At 39.8% G+C, this 16,698-nt stretch overlaps 1 long non-coding RNA gene across 1 annotated transcript; it reads right to left on the reverse strand.

Annotated features, from left to right (window-relative positions):
- Positions 1 to 578: 578 nt before the first annotated feature.
- On the reverse strand, positions 579 to 8,582 carry LOC136295660 (uncharacterized). The gene is made up of 2 exons (XR_010722762.1): positions 8,446 to 8,582; positions 579 to 779 (listed from the first exon to the last, which is right to left on the reverse strand). It is a non-coding gene; the product is annotated as an uncharacterized lncRNA (long non-coding RNA).
- Between the last annotated feature and the right edge of the window lie 8,116 nt (positions 8,583 to 16,698).

Consider the following 16,698-nt stretch of genomic DNA (forward strand, 5'->3'; position numbering starts at 1 on the left):
GCTGCTCCATCCCTGTGCTCATCCTGGTGCCTCCTCTGGGCTCCTTCAGTGCTCAGCCATTTTACAAAAGCACAACAGCAAGCAAAAGCATCTCCCCCTGAATCCATCAAACAGTTCCTCTTGTAGAGCTTTCTGCAGTAGTTGTGCATGTGAAGTGCAGCATGTACAGTTCTGCTGATAAGTGTTGGCACAGCAGGCACTCCATAATAAGCCACAGAGACGGTAAAGCATTGCAGCAGTTCAGCACAGAGACAAAGAATTCTAGCCATGAAGTCATCTGTCTACACAAATCTAGGAAAAGCAGGAAAAATGACATCTTCACTGAGGCAAATAATGTTCCAAACATATCAAGCCATGTAAATCATTGCAGGAGAGCACATGTTCATCTTCATGAGCAGACTATGTGCTGACAGGTAGATCATTCACAGCACTGGCAGGCACGTTAGAACTTCTATTTTCTCTTACTTGACTTTACAGCACTCTGCTTACTTCATACATTTCAACTGGAGAGAATAAAATAATCCAGCACCAATAAGTGTTGCCACAGAGATTATTCTGAAATCACATACTCAACACACTTTCTTTTCTTTTCTTTTTTTATTTTTCATATTAACTCGACTAAGACTTGCAGGAAGAACTTTTCATATCCTGACCAACTGGGGGATAAATGTCATTAAAGTCCAAAGCAGTTCACGCTAAAAAAGTCTTTCAGAGATGGGTACTGAACCAAATCAGCAAAGTTCAGAAAAAGAGATCTTTATCTCCCTGTGGGCAGTTCTCTGAAAAATAAAAAAAAATATAACCCAAATAATTATTACATTATATGCGGGATTTCCCCTTGATTTAAATTCATGGAAACATGACTTCTCATACTGCAGCCAGTCTGGTCACAGAGCACAGAGGAGGGGAATAAGAAGATTAGAGAAAACAACACCATAGAAGGACTGGCTAGAACAGTGTGACAAAGAGACATTAGAATACTACAGAGATTTATAAAATCCTGAGAAATAGTGAGGAAAATAAATCTGGGGTAATACATTTTCTCAAGTACAAGAACTGAAAAACCATCGATGCAAATATTAGGTAGCATATTAAAAGTCCAAAAAGGAAAGTAATGCCCAAAGTAATTTTTAACACAATACACAGTTACATTGTGAAATTCATTGCCACAAGATGTGCTGGAAGACAAGAATATTTTTTAAAAGTCTGACCTCTAATTCCTGGAAGATTCTTTGCTAGTCACAATCAAATGCAATGAATGCTTTTCAAGGCACTTCCAACTCAATAAATCTGCCCCATTGTCTGCCAAAAGCTCAGATAATAAACAGGGGAAGGGTCACTCTGCACCTCCAACAGTTCTAATCCTTTCTTTCAGGAAACAGTGAAAATTCTGCATCTTTAGGTGTTAGGAACAAGATACAGCGTATAACAACTCTCAAATTCCTATGATCTCCTTAGGAATCCTGAAGGAAATCACAATCAGAATGCACTATAGTAAAGGGGTCTTCCTTGCACAGGTGACTTTAGGCTGCATCATGTATAACAGTATTACTTTCTACCAAGGGCAGACAAATATGACTTCTTGATAAGATTCAGACATTGTTATTAAGTCATTTCTCAAACCAGCACCAAAGTTTCAAACCCACTAAATTCACAGAAAACTAAAGTTCTCAAAATCCTGCTCTAACCATGAGCTACATATTTTGTATCCTGGACAATATAAATTCATTTCATCCATTTCTAACCTTCTAATACTCCAATAAATAACAACCAACACATGTAAAACCATAAAAACCAAACCCAAAAAGTACAGAATTAGTTAATGTAGGGATATTTTTTTCTCTTCACTGTCCTGTTGGTAGGTTTGGTGAGTACTCTTCTAATTGCACATTCCAGAACTTTCTTAATTGGGCATTTGCTTTTTTTTTGCTGAGAAACGAATAAAAAGACAGAGCTTCAATTCCATTTAATGTCACACTACAGCTATTGGAAAGAAAGCCTGCTTACTTCATATAAAAATAAAGCAAAAATCCAAGTAAAAATTACCTGCATTCCACATGCTATGTCCAAGCCAAAAGGACAGGGAGCAGAACAACCAAGAAACATGATGGCTTTACACAGCATTCTCCAAATACTCTCAGAATCCTATGCTGCCATTCCTACAGTCATGCCAGGAGCAGTGACCACACTGGAAAATCCATAGGAGAACCCTCTCCTTGGACATTACTGACCTTGAGAGGGAATGAATCCGCAGTTCCTGGTACTACAATCCCATCATTTACACTCCTATGGACACTGAGGGGCTGCCATCAGCTAAGATTCTGAGAACAGTTCAGTGTTCCAAGGGCATTTGGCCACGGAAATCCAAATGTAGATATTTGCCATAAATTATTACTCCCTTACAATGTTTGAAATAAAATAAAATAAAATATCATCTTTTGAGCTGTATTTAAAATACAAGAGTGCCTAAAAAAGGAGTCCCGAATGCCTAAAGAACTGAAGTAGTCCTTTTGATCTGAGGTATCACAAGATAGCGGAAAACACTTTCACAGACTTTTGTAAGTTGCAAATGCCCTGTGGCCGAAATGTTGCTTTAAAGGAAGCAGCCCCAAAGTAATTCAATCTGTGACAACAGCAGGTTTTAGCTGACATGGTTGTGTCATTTCCACACCAAGCTCTGGTCTGCAGGGTCTAACACTGCTCCAGAAGGAGTGGCATCTCATAAAGAACCAAAGTTTCCTTGGTCTGATATCCTCCTTTGCTCAGAGAATGGCCAGAGGTCTCTCCACCCACCCTGACCATGCAAAGTGCAGTGGACTCATACATGTCAAAAGTTCATCTACTGAATTAAAAGCACTGAAGCAATAGGAGAAGCCGGCAGTAAATATAGCAAGCTAAAAGATCTTATTGCAGTCTTAAGCCCATAGACTATTTTTTTATTAAAAATCTTACTGAGATCTCAGTTTGAGGTTGGACACAACTGGAAAAAAACATTATTTTGGAAGTTACATCTTGTTTTCTCTCCATTTGCATTATACACTACTTTTCTCTATCTAGAATGCACCAAAAAGAAAAATCTTCCTGTTGCTAAAAATACTTTGGAAAATTGCTTGTATTGATTCTCGATTCAATTTCTAATTGATGTCACTAGTGTTCTGTGTTTTGTACCTGTTCTTACATTTTATGCATCCTATTTTACCTATTAATTTAAAACCAAAAACGTGTTCCTCAGGAGATGGATGCCAGCTTTTTTTCTACTTGCCATGCTAATGTTCAGAATGGCTTTACCAAAAATCATAAATGGATAGTTTGAGTCAAAATGAATTTTTACTAATGTCACACATCCTGAGTATTTCTTTACTATGCATAAAACTGATCCTTTAAAGTTTAGAACTCTATTTTCCATAAATTTCTATTAAGTCTTTTAACAGAGCTCTGCACAGATATTTTAATGTACTCCTACTTTAAAAACAACGTGTTTTCATCCTGAAGATATGTCATTATTTGTCAATCTTGACAGTTTCTTTGTTCTGCTCTCTCATAAACCACTTTCCTTGGGAATCCCTAAGGAATGCCTGTTTATCCTAGGGAATACCTCCTTCCTAACAGTAGACATAATTGAGGGATCTTCTTTTTACCTTAAGAGCATCCATCAAACCCTCTAACACACTCCAGCAAAACAAACAAATCAACCTCCCACCCCCTACATCTTCCAGATCATTGTGCTGCTCAAAGGGAACACCTTTAAATTTTTTAGGAATGTGGTGAAAACCACAGTGAAGAACATGCAGCTCCTGTAGACACCTAAGAGAGTAAAATGTGCTGACAAAAAAAAAAAAAAAAAAAAAAAAAAAAAAAATTAAAAAATTAAAAAAAAAAATCGTGGTATACTCCAGTCACCACAAAAATTATGAATTAACTTTTCTACTGATTGACAACAAAAGTCCACAGTCCTCTAAAAGTGGTTTACTGTACAAGAAAATGTGATAACTCCCCAGGAGCAACAGAAAAATTTAAAAATTTAAATTCAAAATTTCAGACAGCATTTTATTTTCTAATCAAGTGCTTGCCAGATTATGGATTTGATAAAGTGCACACAGCCACAAATGACACTTGTAATGAATGTTACTTGTCAATAGCTGGTCATTTATTTCTCCAAAATCAAGTGTTTAAGTCGTTGAAAAAGTTGTGAAGGAAGAAAAAAAACCCCACAAGAACAGCAGCAATAATAACAAAAAACAATCTGCAAGAACCTCCTGAATTTTCTTTTCTGTAATGTTTAAAATGAGAAAGTGAAGAATCATTAAATTCATTCTACGCTTGACTATTATGTAAAACTTCCTGTCAATGGATATAAACTCCTAAAAAGATCTGCAGTTTAGATAAGAGAGCTGCGGTGGGGACCAGAGAACAGAATTTTACCTCGAGGATAGCATAGAAAGAAAATAAATGTCAGGTTCAGAACAGATGTTAGAAAGCTTATCAGGAGATTAAGCTGGTGAAATGGCCTGAAACACAAAACATCCCTACACCTTGTAAGATGTTTAGCAAGGTGCATCAGCACCACCCAAGCTCTGCAACAGAGAAAGGGGAAATGTTCTTTTGTTGTCTTCCTTTCTGACATATTCTTTAACCTACCCCGAATCTGTGCTGCTTGCTAAAGCAGCTGCCTCTCCAAGGCTATCAGCCAGCTCTCTATCTCCCTCCCCTGTGGAATTCTGTCATTAGCCCCAAATTTCCCTTCTGTTGTCTTCACAACCCCTTGGCCTTTACTCTTCCTCCTGTCCTCACTTATCCACTAGTTACTCTTCACACAGCAAGCTTTACTCCTCTTCCCTGACAAAAAAAAAAAAAAAAAAAAAAAAAAAAAAAAAAAAAAAAAAAAAAAAAGTAATTCTAGAAAAAACCCCAGCATTTTACCATCATATTAGTCACTCCTGGATACATTATTTCTTTTGCTGTGTAATCAGTTTTCATTACAAACTCTTTGATAAGAGGATTACCTGTTCATCTCTAGCCCCTCTTCTGTACTGGGTAGGCACAAATAGCTGTTTCCTTGGCATTAATATAATTTGGTACTTGTAGGGTACGAGTTCCATGGGATTTCAGTCTGACCCACAACTCCAGAATTACAGCCTGGCTTGTGATTCACTCCACAAGATGTGATTGTTTTCCCCAGCTTCCACCAATGCAGAGTTTAGTTTCAAAAGCTTGTATACAACCATGCTATCTTCTCTACCTTATTTTAATGGACATTGCAAGAACGCATTACCCTCATGCACCTCAAAAAAGCAAAATTTATACCTTGCTCAGTCGTGTAAAGAGAAAATTTCTCTTGAAATGTTTAACTCTCTTTAGAGAACCTTGCAGCATTTTCATTCTGAAATAAAACAGTTCCTACATAAGCCAGAAGGGCACTCCACATTCTAAGATTTGAGCTCTGCTTAATAATTGACGTTTTTAATTCAATTGTTCATTGAAAATTCAAGTTACTAAAGAACGCAGTTTAAATGAAAACAGGATCCCTGGAGAATTTAATAGCATACTTCCCATAGTTTAGACTTTCTGAACAAGTCAGCTTTTATCAGCAATAATTGAAGTTGCCAAATTCAAGAACAGAACTGATGTGGCTACACACTGTGAAACCATTTAGTGACAGCACAAATACAGAACACTGTAATTAGTTGCCTAACCGTTGGTACAAAAAAACTGAGCAGTGTGCTGCCACCTCTACATAAATTTCAAAGTGCTTATGTTGTGCAGTGTTTCTAGAGTCATCAACATTAAGTGGTTTGGTTTGCCCATCTGTACTTGTAATTAATTGATTCATAACTTTATGTAACTGAACAAAGATATTTGAAATATATTGAAGTAGAACACTTGTGTTATTGAAAGATCATTATTCCAAATGATCACAAGAGTTCCACAACAGCCCCTGCACTTGAAATTTCAGATTTTCTGTTTGGCTTGTGTAAAAACATTCTGAAGGACTACCCAAAGAATGCTTTAGAAGTGATTTTTGTTCCCTTCAAGTACATGATGTTGCTTGCCTTTTAAGCTGTTTTGGAGCCGTTCTTATTTAGTGAAGATTTTTTACTTCAAAGAACAGAGGTTTACATGAGGTCTCCCCCTTGGTGCAACTTCACAGCTGCACAGGAGGAGAAAAATGAGTGAGCACCACAGCGAAGAAAAACAAAACATGTTTTCATACAAAACCCCCAGAAAAGAAGGTTATGAATGTGCTTTTTGACTTTTGACTTACATTTTTATTATACTGCTTGACCTGAACTTTAGTCTAGCCTTTCTCCTGCCCATGAAACTCAAAAGATGCACAGAGGACACGTTGCATTCACAAAAAGCAAGAAATATGCCACATTTTGCTGCTTCAGAAATTTACCTATGATCACCAAGCAGTTTACTAAATTCCATGTGACAGGACTGCCCAAAACTTTAATCTTTACCAGCCAAAAGTGGAAGGACGTTATATTATCTTACCAATTTTCCTCAGCCTAAATACTTTCAACACAGCCAAAGCCATGTGTACCAAGGAAAATTAAGAGGAAAAATAGAAGTGAGAGGGCATTTCTTCTCATGATTTCTTCTCATATCTAACATATAAAGATGGAGTTCTATACTTATGTAAATTATTTAACAGTTTCCTAGGTTTATTTTACAAACGTAGATGTCCTAGTTTTCAAAGGTAAGTAGTTTATAGTACATACATTCAGAATATCTTTGCCTGGTGCCTTTAATCTCTCACTTGCACAGGTATCAAACTATGATTCAGTCACTCAGCTGGTTTGAAGATTTCCAGTTGTTTCTCTTACAAGAACAAGTGGAAGGAGGTTGTGACTTCTTGGACACACTCACTGTAACTTTTAAAACTGAATTTCCCTCTCAGAGCAGGACACAAGTGATGAGATGTGACATCTTCACTCCACCCTCCAGCCCACTCTTCCATCAGCTCCTGATGCTAGAAATGTCCTCCTAAGGTTTACTTTGGACAGCACTTCATGAGGTTGTTTAGGTAGGACTTGAGGTTTCATACTAGCCTCCTTCACTAAGGATTCCATGTCTCTTGTACTTGTGCTTTCACAAGCACAAAAATCCTCAAGAGAAACAGACCATTTAGAAAGGCACTGACATTCTTGTGCTTTTTCTTGCCCTAAAGACTTCCTGCAGTTTCAATTCTCTGCTTCTGTGAAGTATCTAAAATACTCTTCAGGTTCTGAAGTGACTGGCAGCAATTAAACTCCATCCACAACAGAACTACTGGATATTAATTTAGGCACAGGCCCTGGGCAGCCCAGAGCTATCAACACTGACTTCAGGGATGTCTCAAGAATTATTGCACTTGCTGTGTATGCAACAGTTATTTACCCCAGGTCCCTGGGCATCAGGAAGCTGAGCAGAGCTCCAAAACTGCTGTCTGGCATGTGGAATTACTGACCAAAAGACCAGATACTGCATGTAAAGACGGAAAGGCCAGGAAGAATTTAACAAGTAAATTCATACTTGAAATGGATTAAGAGGTGGTGATCTGTGTGCACCCCCATGGCAATCAAGCCTAGATATTCATAGAGCTCCCATTAACCTTCTGCCTGTGCAAATTAATATTTTTAAAGTCATTGGGCAGACTGAAGACTTTTGGAGGTAAGGAAAACATTCCTTTCTTTTGTACAGTACTAGAGCACGGTGCCAGTAATGCCAAAGTCGTGGGTTTGATCCCCAGAGAAGCCATAGACTTAGGGCTTGGATTCAGTGATCCTCCTGGGTCCCTTCCAACCCAGAATAGTCTGTGATTCTAATAGCAACAAGATTTGATATTTAGGTAATATTAGAGATGTACACTCATGAAAAATTGGCCCCTCTCCAACACCTCTGTGCAGTTCCACCTGCTGGATCACTGCATTTGCTGCAATCATTCCACAAACAGAAGACAAGTCTCATCTCTTTGGAAGACACGCCATAAAATTTCAGGATGGTGCTGCATATAAGCACCAAATATACTCCTGTTTCTGGAGAGAGGTTGCCATGGGGCTGAAATGCAGGAAATATGCACTACAGCTTAGAAAATTACTGCAGGACCAGTCCTCTGCACACTTGCTTTTATTTATCTCAGTTAGTGGTAATGAATTCAACTATTATAAACCTCTCGTATAACAAGCAACAATGGATTAATTATCACAACAGCTATCAAAAATATTTTGCTATCAAACCAGAGAGATATTTTTGCTTCACTTTCAATCATTTCCAGCACCAAAGACTGAACTCTCTTTTATGAAAAGATAAAATAAATGTAAGACATTTTTTGACCATTCAACAAAACAACATGTTAAATATCATTGTTCAGAACTCTCTGTTGGAAATCTATCTGGAATGGACAGGTCATCAAGAAAAAGAAAATTAAAAAAAAAAAAAAAAAGCAGAAAAATCTATACTTACGCCACATTAATTTGTTGTGAAGAACAACCAGGTAGAATGCTTCACACTTTTGTGGAGCATTTCATATGTGTACATGTACATGTTTTTCCCCTCAAATAATCTGACATGTTTTTTATAAATTGTCAGACAATGACATCCTAGTGCCCTAAGTAAGTGTAACCAGCTAACAGCACTGATTGCCTGTATTTGTTACTGGGGGTTTGCTTTGAGAGGAACAGATGGTTTCCATGTGCTCCCAATCAAATACTCTCAACTGCTTATTTGATCATCCACACTAGTTTTTTTGATTTAAATAATTGAGCTTTAGCATTCTGTACTTCTTAAATCTGACCTGCTGCCTGCAGCTCTTTTGACTTGTGGCAATTGCTGTTGGCTGGTGGCCAGCAGCCTTTTCCTCAGACCCCAGCATGGTTAATTCAGCAGTGAATTAAAAACAGACACTCTGTATTCCTTAGGATAACATAGTCTAAATTCTGTTCTCCAAATAATCCCTATAGAGGCATACAAGCACAATTAATAATTCAACTATTAACCAAAAATGAAAGACTCGTTTAATCTCATTTAACACTGAGCAGTCTTATGACACAAAAATGAGTGGCTTTAACCTAGTGTTTATTTAATTATTTAAAGAGCAAAGCCATTTAAAATACAAATGCATAATTTACAGGGAGACAAATAACATTTAAAATCCACCTTCTATTTCTCTTGTCCGTTTGTTTCAGAACCAATGCTTGTTGCAAAATCATTCTATTACACTCCGCATCTTGGGTTATTTACTTGAAAACACAAATATGTATATTATTGAGTTCTTTAGCTACTATTCATTGCAAAAAAAGCAGCACTTCTTCTGAGTTTAGTTTGTTACTGCCACTGAAGCTGGATGTTTTAATGAGGTAACTCTTGACTGGCAAGTGCAAGGAAATAAGCACACTAGACTTGTCTGGTTACTGAATGATGGAAATGTATGGTTTTAATTACCAACACATAATTTGGCATACGCTCCCCTTTGGGAGAGTTCTTCAAATAAAAGTTTTGAACGTCAGGGTAATTGTTGGCAAAATGGAGGGTTAATTTAACCATTAATCTGAAAAGAAAAATAAAAAATTGGGAGCATGACAAAGTGCCCGGGAAAGAGCACAACCACAAAAATGCATTCACAGAAATCTTAGTTCTTTGTAAATATATATTGAAGGGTCTTCTGAAAATGAAAACACATATAACTGCACTAAGGCATATTGCCTAATGGTGGAATTGCCTACATAATATGGAATATTACATTTATAAATTATGTTTCTCTTCTTTTTTAGTTTTCTGATTTGATCCTTCGAGGTGAGGCCTAAGGAAATTGTGTTAGATTGCTGACTGGCGACATAATTCCAACACCTAAAACCTCTGATGGCCAAGTCAGGTCAATGAATTTGTCAGAGCAGAATGAGGACTAGTAGGTTGTTTTTCTTGTGTGTGTATGCATGAGCAGTGAACGAAACAAAATAAGTTTAGGTAAGGATAATAAGGGTAATCAAGGTAAGGACAATAGTTTTTTGCTCCTATTCTCCCAGAGTTAAAAGAGTGTGTCAGCAAAACATCTTCAGAGCCAAGAAAGGAATGTAAAACCAAAAAAAATTAAGAGTAGTTAAATGCTTCCAAACATAGAAATGGTGCCCAGTGGGCACCCTGGAAAATGGAAATGTGCAGGGGAGGAGGAGAACAGACAGTGAGAAGCGATGGGTCAGACAGGAGATGGATGAGCTCCAACCCACTGTGGTTCTGGGTTCTGACTGTCAGGGAGCAGGAGGTTACAGCACATTAAACAGGAGTTTCTGCACGGGGAGGAGGAATAATAGTAAAAAGGGCAGTACTATCAGTCTGCCAAAAGCAACAGCACAATCAAGGGAGAGGAGGAGGATTCCATATGCCAGAAGGATGGAGAGCCAGATTTGCAAAGATACTTCAGTACCTAACAAATGGTACTGAGCTCTTAGCTGCAAGACATGTTAACAGTTGATTACTCTCATTGATTACAAAGCTATACAGTAGTTAAGTCTCTAAATTCCTCAGGGACATAACAGGGTATTTTCAGTCACACAGCTTTTACAGCTGTTTTCCACCTACATTCATCTAGTACCTATGGGTTTGGGCGATATTCATGCAGTCCTGACCAGACCCTCAAATTTTCCAAAATGCTTCAATTTTTAGATTTAGAAATGTGTACTCAGAAGGTATCCCAACAGTTTGCAAATGAATAAAAAAAACCTCAGCTAGTATTGATTGAAAAATTCTTGCAGACTTCCCAGGTTCACCTGCCTAAAATGTCTGCATTTCAGTTTATTATTTGTTTTTATTTTCTGTTCATTAAAAACATAAACTGAGAGGAATAATTACTTAATACTATTGGAGTAAAGCCCTTAGATGAGTTAAAGTAGAATGGAAAAGTAAGCCCCTGCTCAAATTTATTTAGAGTAAGATGTTGGATGTCCTATCCCAAACCTTACTTCCCAGTCCAGGGAACACTACTGTAGGGCTACTCTCACTCAGGTTTACCATTTCAATTACTTCAGAATGTCAAAACAACAAAACAAAACAAAACAAAACAAAACCAAAAACCCCCAAACAAACAAACAATCAAACAAACAAACAACCCCCCACCACCAACAACAAACAACTACACACCAGAATCCCAGAATGGTTTGGTTGGAAGGGACCTTAAAGCCTTGGGCAGGGACACCTCCCACTGTCCCAGGCTGCTCCGAGCCCCCATGTCCAACCTGGTCTTGGACACTTCCAGGGATCCAGGGGCAGCCACAGCTGCTCTGGGCACCCTGTGCCAGGGCCTGCCCACCCTGCCAGGGAGCAATTCTGAGGGAAAGTAAATCACAGAAAGAATATTGAATAAAAATGGGAGGTAAAGAGTACAGCTGCTTAGTGGAGAGACAAAAGGGGCTTGGAGGTCTTTGGGGGTTTATTTTTCAAGGTAATTAAAATATGTTGGTTATGTAAGAGGCTTCTCCTAACTTCAGAAGTGTGCATATGCTCAGAGTGCTCTGCAAAAGCAAAGCCGAGCAATATGGAGAAAATAAACACCTTGATCATTACCAGATGGAATTTGTGTATTTGGCATTACTTAATTTCAGAAATACTTTATCATAATTAAAGTCACTACATGGCTTTTTAAAAGCAGATAGTTGTTAAGATGATTGGCAGTTTTCCTTGCTGTTGACAACACCTAATGATGCATTGCAGAATGGAAAGCTGCATTAAGAAATCCAAAAATACCTTCCCTGTATTCACTACATTAGATAATTCTGAGTTTTTCTTTCCACGGACATTTATTGGTATTTACCACGTAAAGAAGGCTGATGGATGTCAAAGGCTCCCCAAGGATACTTTTCTGTTTATTTATTCAAAAGTTTCTTCAGTAGATTTTATGTGTTGGTTGTTTTTTCCCCTACTCTATGGGCCCAACAAACAAAATTAGTTTCACGGTACCAGCTGAATCACTTCAGAGTTTCATAAATTTTTACCTGTCTTTAGATAAGAAACAAAATTATTATGTTCAGAATTTAAAGTCAAGCCTTGGCTTACAAAAAAGTATTAAGACATGAAAAAGTATCTTCACTTGTTTGTGCAATAGGAAAAAAAATCTATAGGGATACTGAAGAGACCAAAACCAGAGGATTAAAATGGGATAAGCCTCATATAAGAGAATTTAGCAAACATAAATTAGCTTCAAAATCAGATTTACACAGGTCACCACTCACACCTCTAATAGCCATCTGACCTGCAGCCAGTCCAGAGCACAAATACAAACCCCACCTTCCAAACCTTCCCTTTTGCTTCTCTTCCCAGTGTTTATATACCTGGATCCCACGACACTGAGCATATTTACTTAACTTCAGACAAACAAGAAAATCTCCTTAGTGATGTGCTCTATTTAACTATTTTTAACTAATTCTAAACACAGAGGCCTTTGCTGTATTTAATTATTTGTATTTTGTGTGACAGACTAATCACAAACATTATCGTTAATTCTGAATGGAAGAAAAAGAGAATATAATATTTTGCCTAAATTTCTACTTTATTTTTTTTTTCCCTTCTGGTTGGCTGCATCAATGGTAAGTTTCCCCTACTTATGAAGGAAAGGAAAAAAATAAAGAACTTGAAAAGCTGACTACCAACTTTGATATTTTTTCTGGGAATAAAATTGCTAATTCAAATGAGAAATTTAAGTTATGCATACTTTAGGGCTTTTAGTCTGTACAAATACAGTATAGCTATAGAACAAAACAGTCACTACCTAAATGTTTTAAGACTTAATTTGGCCTGGATTTGTAAAGGAATATTTGATTTCTCCTAAAATTGAATTTCCAGTTGTTCACAATACTTTCACATCACCACCACCAAGGCCAAGGGGTTAAAAATGAGGTTAATTTTAATTTCCAAAGCCTGGATGTAGCAGCCAGACTTTGAATACTTTTTCCTAGAGAAGAAATCCCTCCAAAAGTGCATTAAAAACACAATAACAAGAAAAACCATGAAAGTTCTTCACAAAAGGACTTTGGGTGCTCCACCCTGGATGCTTACAATGGCCAAGGATTCCTGACTCCCTCCTTCCTGCCCTTTTGGAACAGAGAAGGGATATTTGCATCCCTCCAGCTCTCCGGCCCCTCTGCCAAGCTCCGTGGCCATTCCAAGGTTATGGAGAGTGGCTTCACAGAGAAATCAAGCAGCAGCCTTGCGCATGAGCCCAGCACAGCCCAGGGACTTTTGGATGCCCAGTTTAGGCGTTCCCTCACTTGACCCCATTCCACCACAGCAAAGACTTCCTTGGGTTGCTGGGGCCTTGGGTTCCTGCAGGCCAGCCTTGGATGAGACGAAGATGTTTGATAGCTCAGCCTTCTCACACCCTGTGCCCCCAGGCCCCTGCCCCAGCTCAGCGGAACCTCATGTTTTCCTTCATATTTTCCCTCATAGTCCTGGCTCCTGAGGTATTTATGAGAGCTCTTCTTGTAGCCTTTGACAACTCTCAGCAGATTTGACTCCAAGTGGGCTCTGTCTTTCCTAACCCCACCCCTGAATGCTTCTCTATAGTCCTCGCAGGAGTAACTGTCTGCTTCTGTCTTCCATGTATTCCCTCTCCATGTTTGAATTTTGCCGGGAGCAGCATGTTCATCCCTGCAGGCCTCCTGGCTGAGTGTCCTGTTCTTTGGCTGTTTTTAGCTTGGAGGATGTTATCCTGAGTATTGACCAGCTTTCCTGCAACCCTGCCGCCACTAAGGGCCCATCCCTTCCTGCTGAGGGAACCCACTGTCCCTGGGAGCAGAATCCTGAAAAGACCAAAGCCTGGCTTTCCAAGCAGAGCTTTAGGGTTTCTTATCTTCAGGAAGGAGCTGATTCTTTAGGTGGGACACCCATGGGATAGATCCTGCCTTTTTGCTCCCTGGGTGAGCACAGCCTGGTGCCTCAGCCACAGGCGGAGTCCTCTGCCAGAGCTGGATTTCCCAGCCCCCAGAGAGGGCAGCAGAACTGCAACCCTCTTGGAACCCTGGGCACTGAGAATTCCAGACTTTCTGCGCTGACAGGCACTGACCCCCAAGAAAACACCGCGTTTGACCTGGGCCAGTGGAGGAGTCTTACAAAATGGAGTGACAGCACTGGGATTATGGGTGTGTAGTTTGAATATAAGTGTGTAATATCACAGGGTGGAAATCTTAGAGTTTAAAGTTTTAGAACATAGTAATATATACATAAAGCAAGATGGAGGTTTTAGGGTGGAGACTCCTCCTTGCACACAACCCCTCCTTGCAGCCCTCAAGGTGAGACACAGCCCCACACAGCCCAGGATGTTAGGCTGCGCTGGTGCTTTGGTTAGCACTAAGTAAGCTCAGTCTACAAACAGAACAGAGATGAGAAGCCTGAGAAGCTTCTAGAAGCCTAACACAGGGGCTCAGGCTACAAACCAAGGGATAACTTCTGTCAGAAAATGCCCCACCAATGCCATCCTCTGCAAGGTGCCAAACCCACAACACTGTACACAACGGCAATGCACTGATGGCGCTGATGCACTTGATGGCACATAACTCACGCCCTTGTAGCTTAAAAATACCCCAGCTGCTCTTTAAGGTGACACCACTTTTCCCACTGCAGTTTTTTAAATGATGCTGAAAGAAGAGTCACACCTTGTTCTTAAAATAAACAAAGTATTTTGCTTTTTTTGTAACCTCTGACAGCACAAAGTAAAATGATTCATTAAATGACTACTTTATGGTTATTTATGAGATGCTAACTAGGTGTGTGATGTGCTAATTATTAGGAAAGCACACATTTGGAACATATCCAGGTGTCTTTCTAAATCTTTTTCCCCAGGTGCAGCTGTTTTTCAATTTCTTTCTGTTTGAATGAACATTACAGTATATACAACTTCTTCACTTAGTTTCATTGTTTCATCAGAGCAAATTCAGGGCACCTGATCACCAGCCATTCTCCCTCACCTGGACGCTGCTTTTACTGAATCCACAAAATCATTTAGGCAAGAAAAAGGATCTCCATCATATTTTTTGAAATTAAAACAGACAAGATACAAGATTAAGAGGCTGCCAATCTTCAAGGCCTCTGCAAGGGCAGGGAAGCAGATCTTTTAAAAGCTTCCAGGAGAAGCAAGGTCGAAGGGCCCCCCAGATTCATCCCAGTCTAACTTAGGAGAACATTCCTTTCCTAATGCTGTCTGGACAACCAACAGAAGCACCTAAAAAGAAAACTGTCCCCCTCCATGCTCTGCGCTGTCTCTAGGGCTGATGGCATTGTCCTGCTCTAAAGACACAGAACAAGAAGTGTGGATTCTTGGGGCAGGAAATGCCTGAGCTGAGTTCCAGAGGCAGAGCAGGCGCTGTCACTGCCCAGGTGAGAGCCCACCTGCAGAGCTGCCCCAGCCCTGACAAGCAAGGACCTTGAGCTGCTGGACCTTGAGCCGCAGCAAGGAGCTGGAGCTGCTGGAGAGAGCCCAGAGGAGGCTCCAGCATGAGCACAGGGATGGAGCAGCTCTGCTGGGAGGAAAGGCTGGCACGGCTGGGATTGTTCACCTGGACAGGAAGGAGAAGCTTTGGGCTGAGCTCAGGGTGGCCTTGCAGGGCCTGAAGGAGCCGCAGGAAAGATGGAGAGAGACAATTGCCAAGGGCTGGAGGGCCAGGACCCAGGGAATGGCTGCCAGTGCCAGAGGGCAGGGCTGGATGGGATCTTGGGCAGGAATTGTTCCCTGGCAGGGTGGGCAGGCCCTGGCACAGGGTGCCCAGAGCAGCTGTGGCTGCCCCTGGATCCCTGGCAGTGTCCAAGGCCAGGCTGGACACTGGGGCTTGGAGCAGCCTGGGACAGTGGGAGATGTCCCTGCCCATGGCAGGGGTTGTCCCTCCCAACCCAAACCACTCTGGAATTCTGTGGCTGTGGCAAGCAAGAGGAACCCAAAGGAGTGAATCTTTTCCTGAAGAAATAACTGGGAAAGTCTTACTTCACTGGAATGTTCAATTGGAGGAGATCAATATACCCACCCCATTTCATGGACTATTTACTGGTCTGATTATGTGATTGCATCAATGCTAAATGGAAATATATTTCAAAAGGATTCACTTACATTGACATCACTGTCACTGATTACACTGATGTGGTCATGCCTGGAAAGATGTTTAAGTAGCAGTAAAATTCAGAATTAATCAATTTTGACATATTTGAATGCAAAACCTATGGCTCCACAGCACCAAACTGAGAAAAGAAAGAGAAGAGAAGAGAAAGCACCACCAGGCAGTGATATTCTTTAACCCTGAGTATAGCATGATTTAATCTCACCCCGAGCATTTTCCATAGTACTTTGGTAAGATTATTTCCACATTGAATTGGATGTCAAACCATTCAGCACAATTGTGTCTTTGTGTTTTAAACAGTTACGAGCTAAGGACTGAGTTCCAGGTTTCAGCAAACGGAAGGATGGGAAAGGAAGATATTTTCCTGACAACAAAGTTGAAGTTAAGACAATAGTAAATAACAGAAGGCAGCACATGGGTGCAGAGCCATGGCATTACAGATAATGCACAAAGCATTTGGTGCACACCACATAATTAAGTTGAATATTTACATTTCCTAGCATAAAGAATATTTTTAAATTATAGATTGCAAACAAAAGGTTTATTCACCTTGCAGTAATGGGAAGAATAAAAGATTTTACTTAATATTCTGCTAAGTCTAAATCCCTGACCTTGTCACAGAACA

This window comes from Chamaea fasciata, unplaced genomic scaffold (genome assembly GCF_029207755.1).
Source record: "Chamaea fasciata isolate MVZ Bird 193981 ecotype frontalis unplaced genomic scaffold, bChaFas1.0.hap1 SCAF_12, whole genome shotgun sequence".
Classification (NCBI taxonomy): Eukaryota; Metazoa; Chordata; class Aves; order Passeriformes; family Sylviidae; genus Chamaea; species Chamaea fasciata.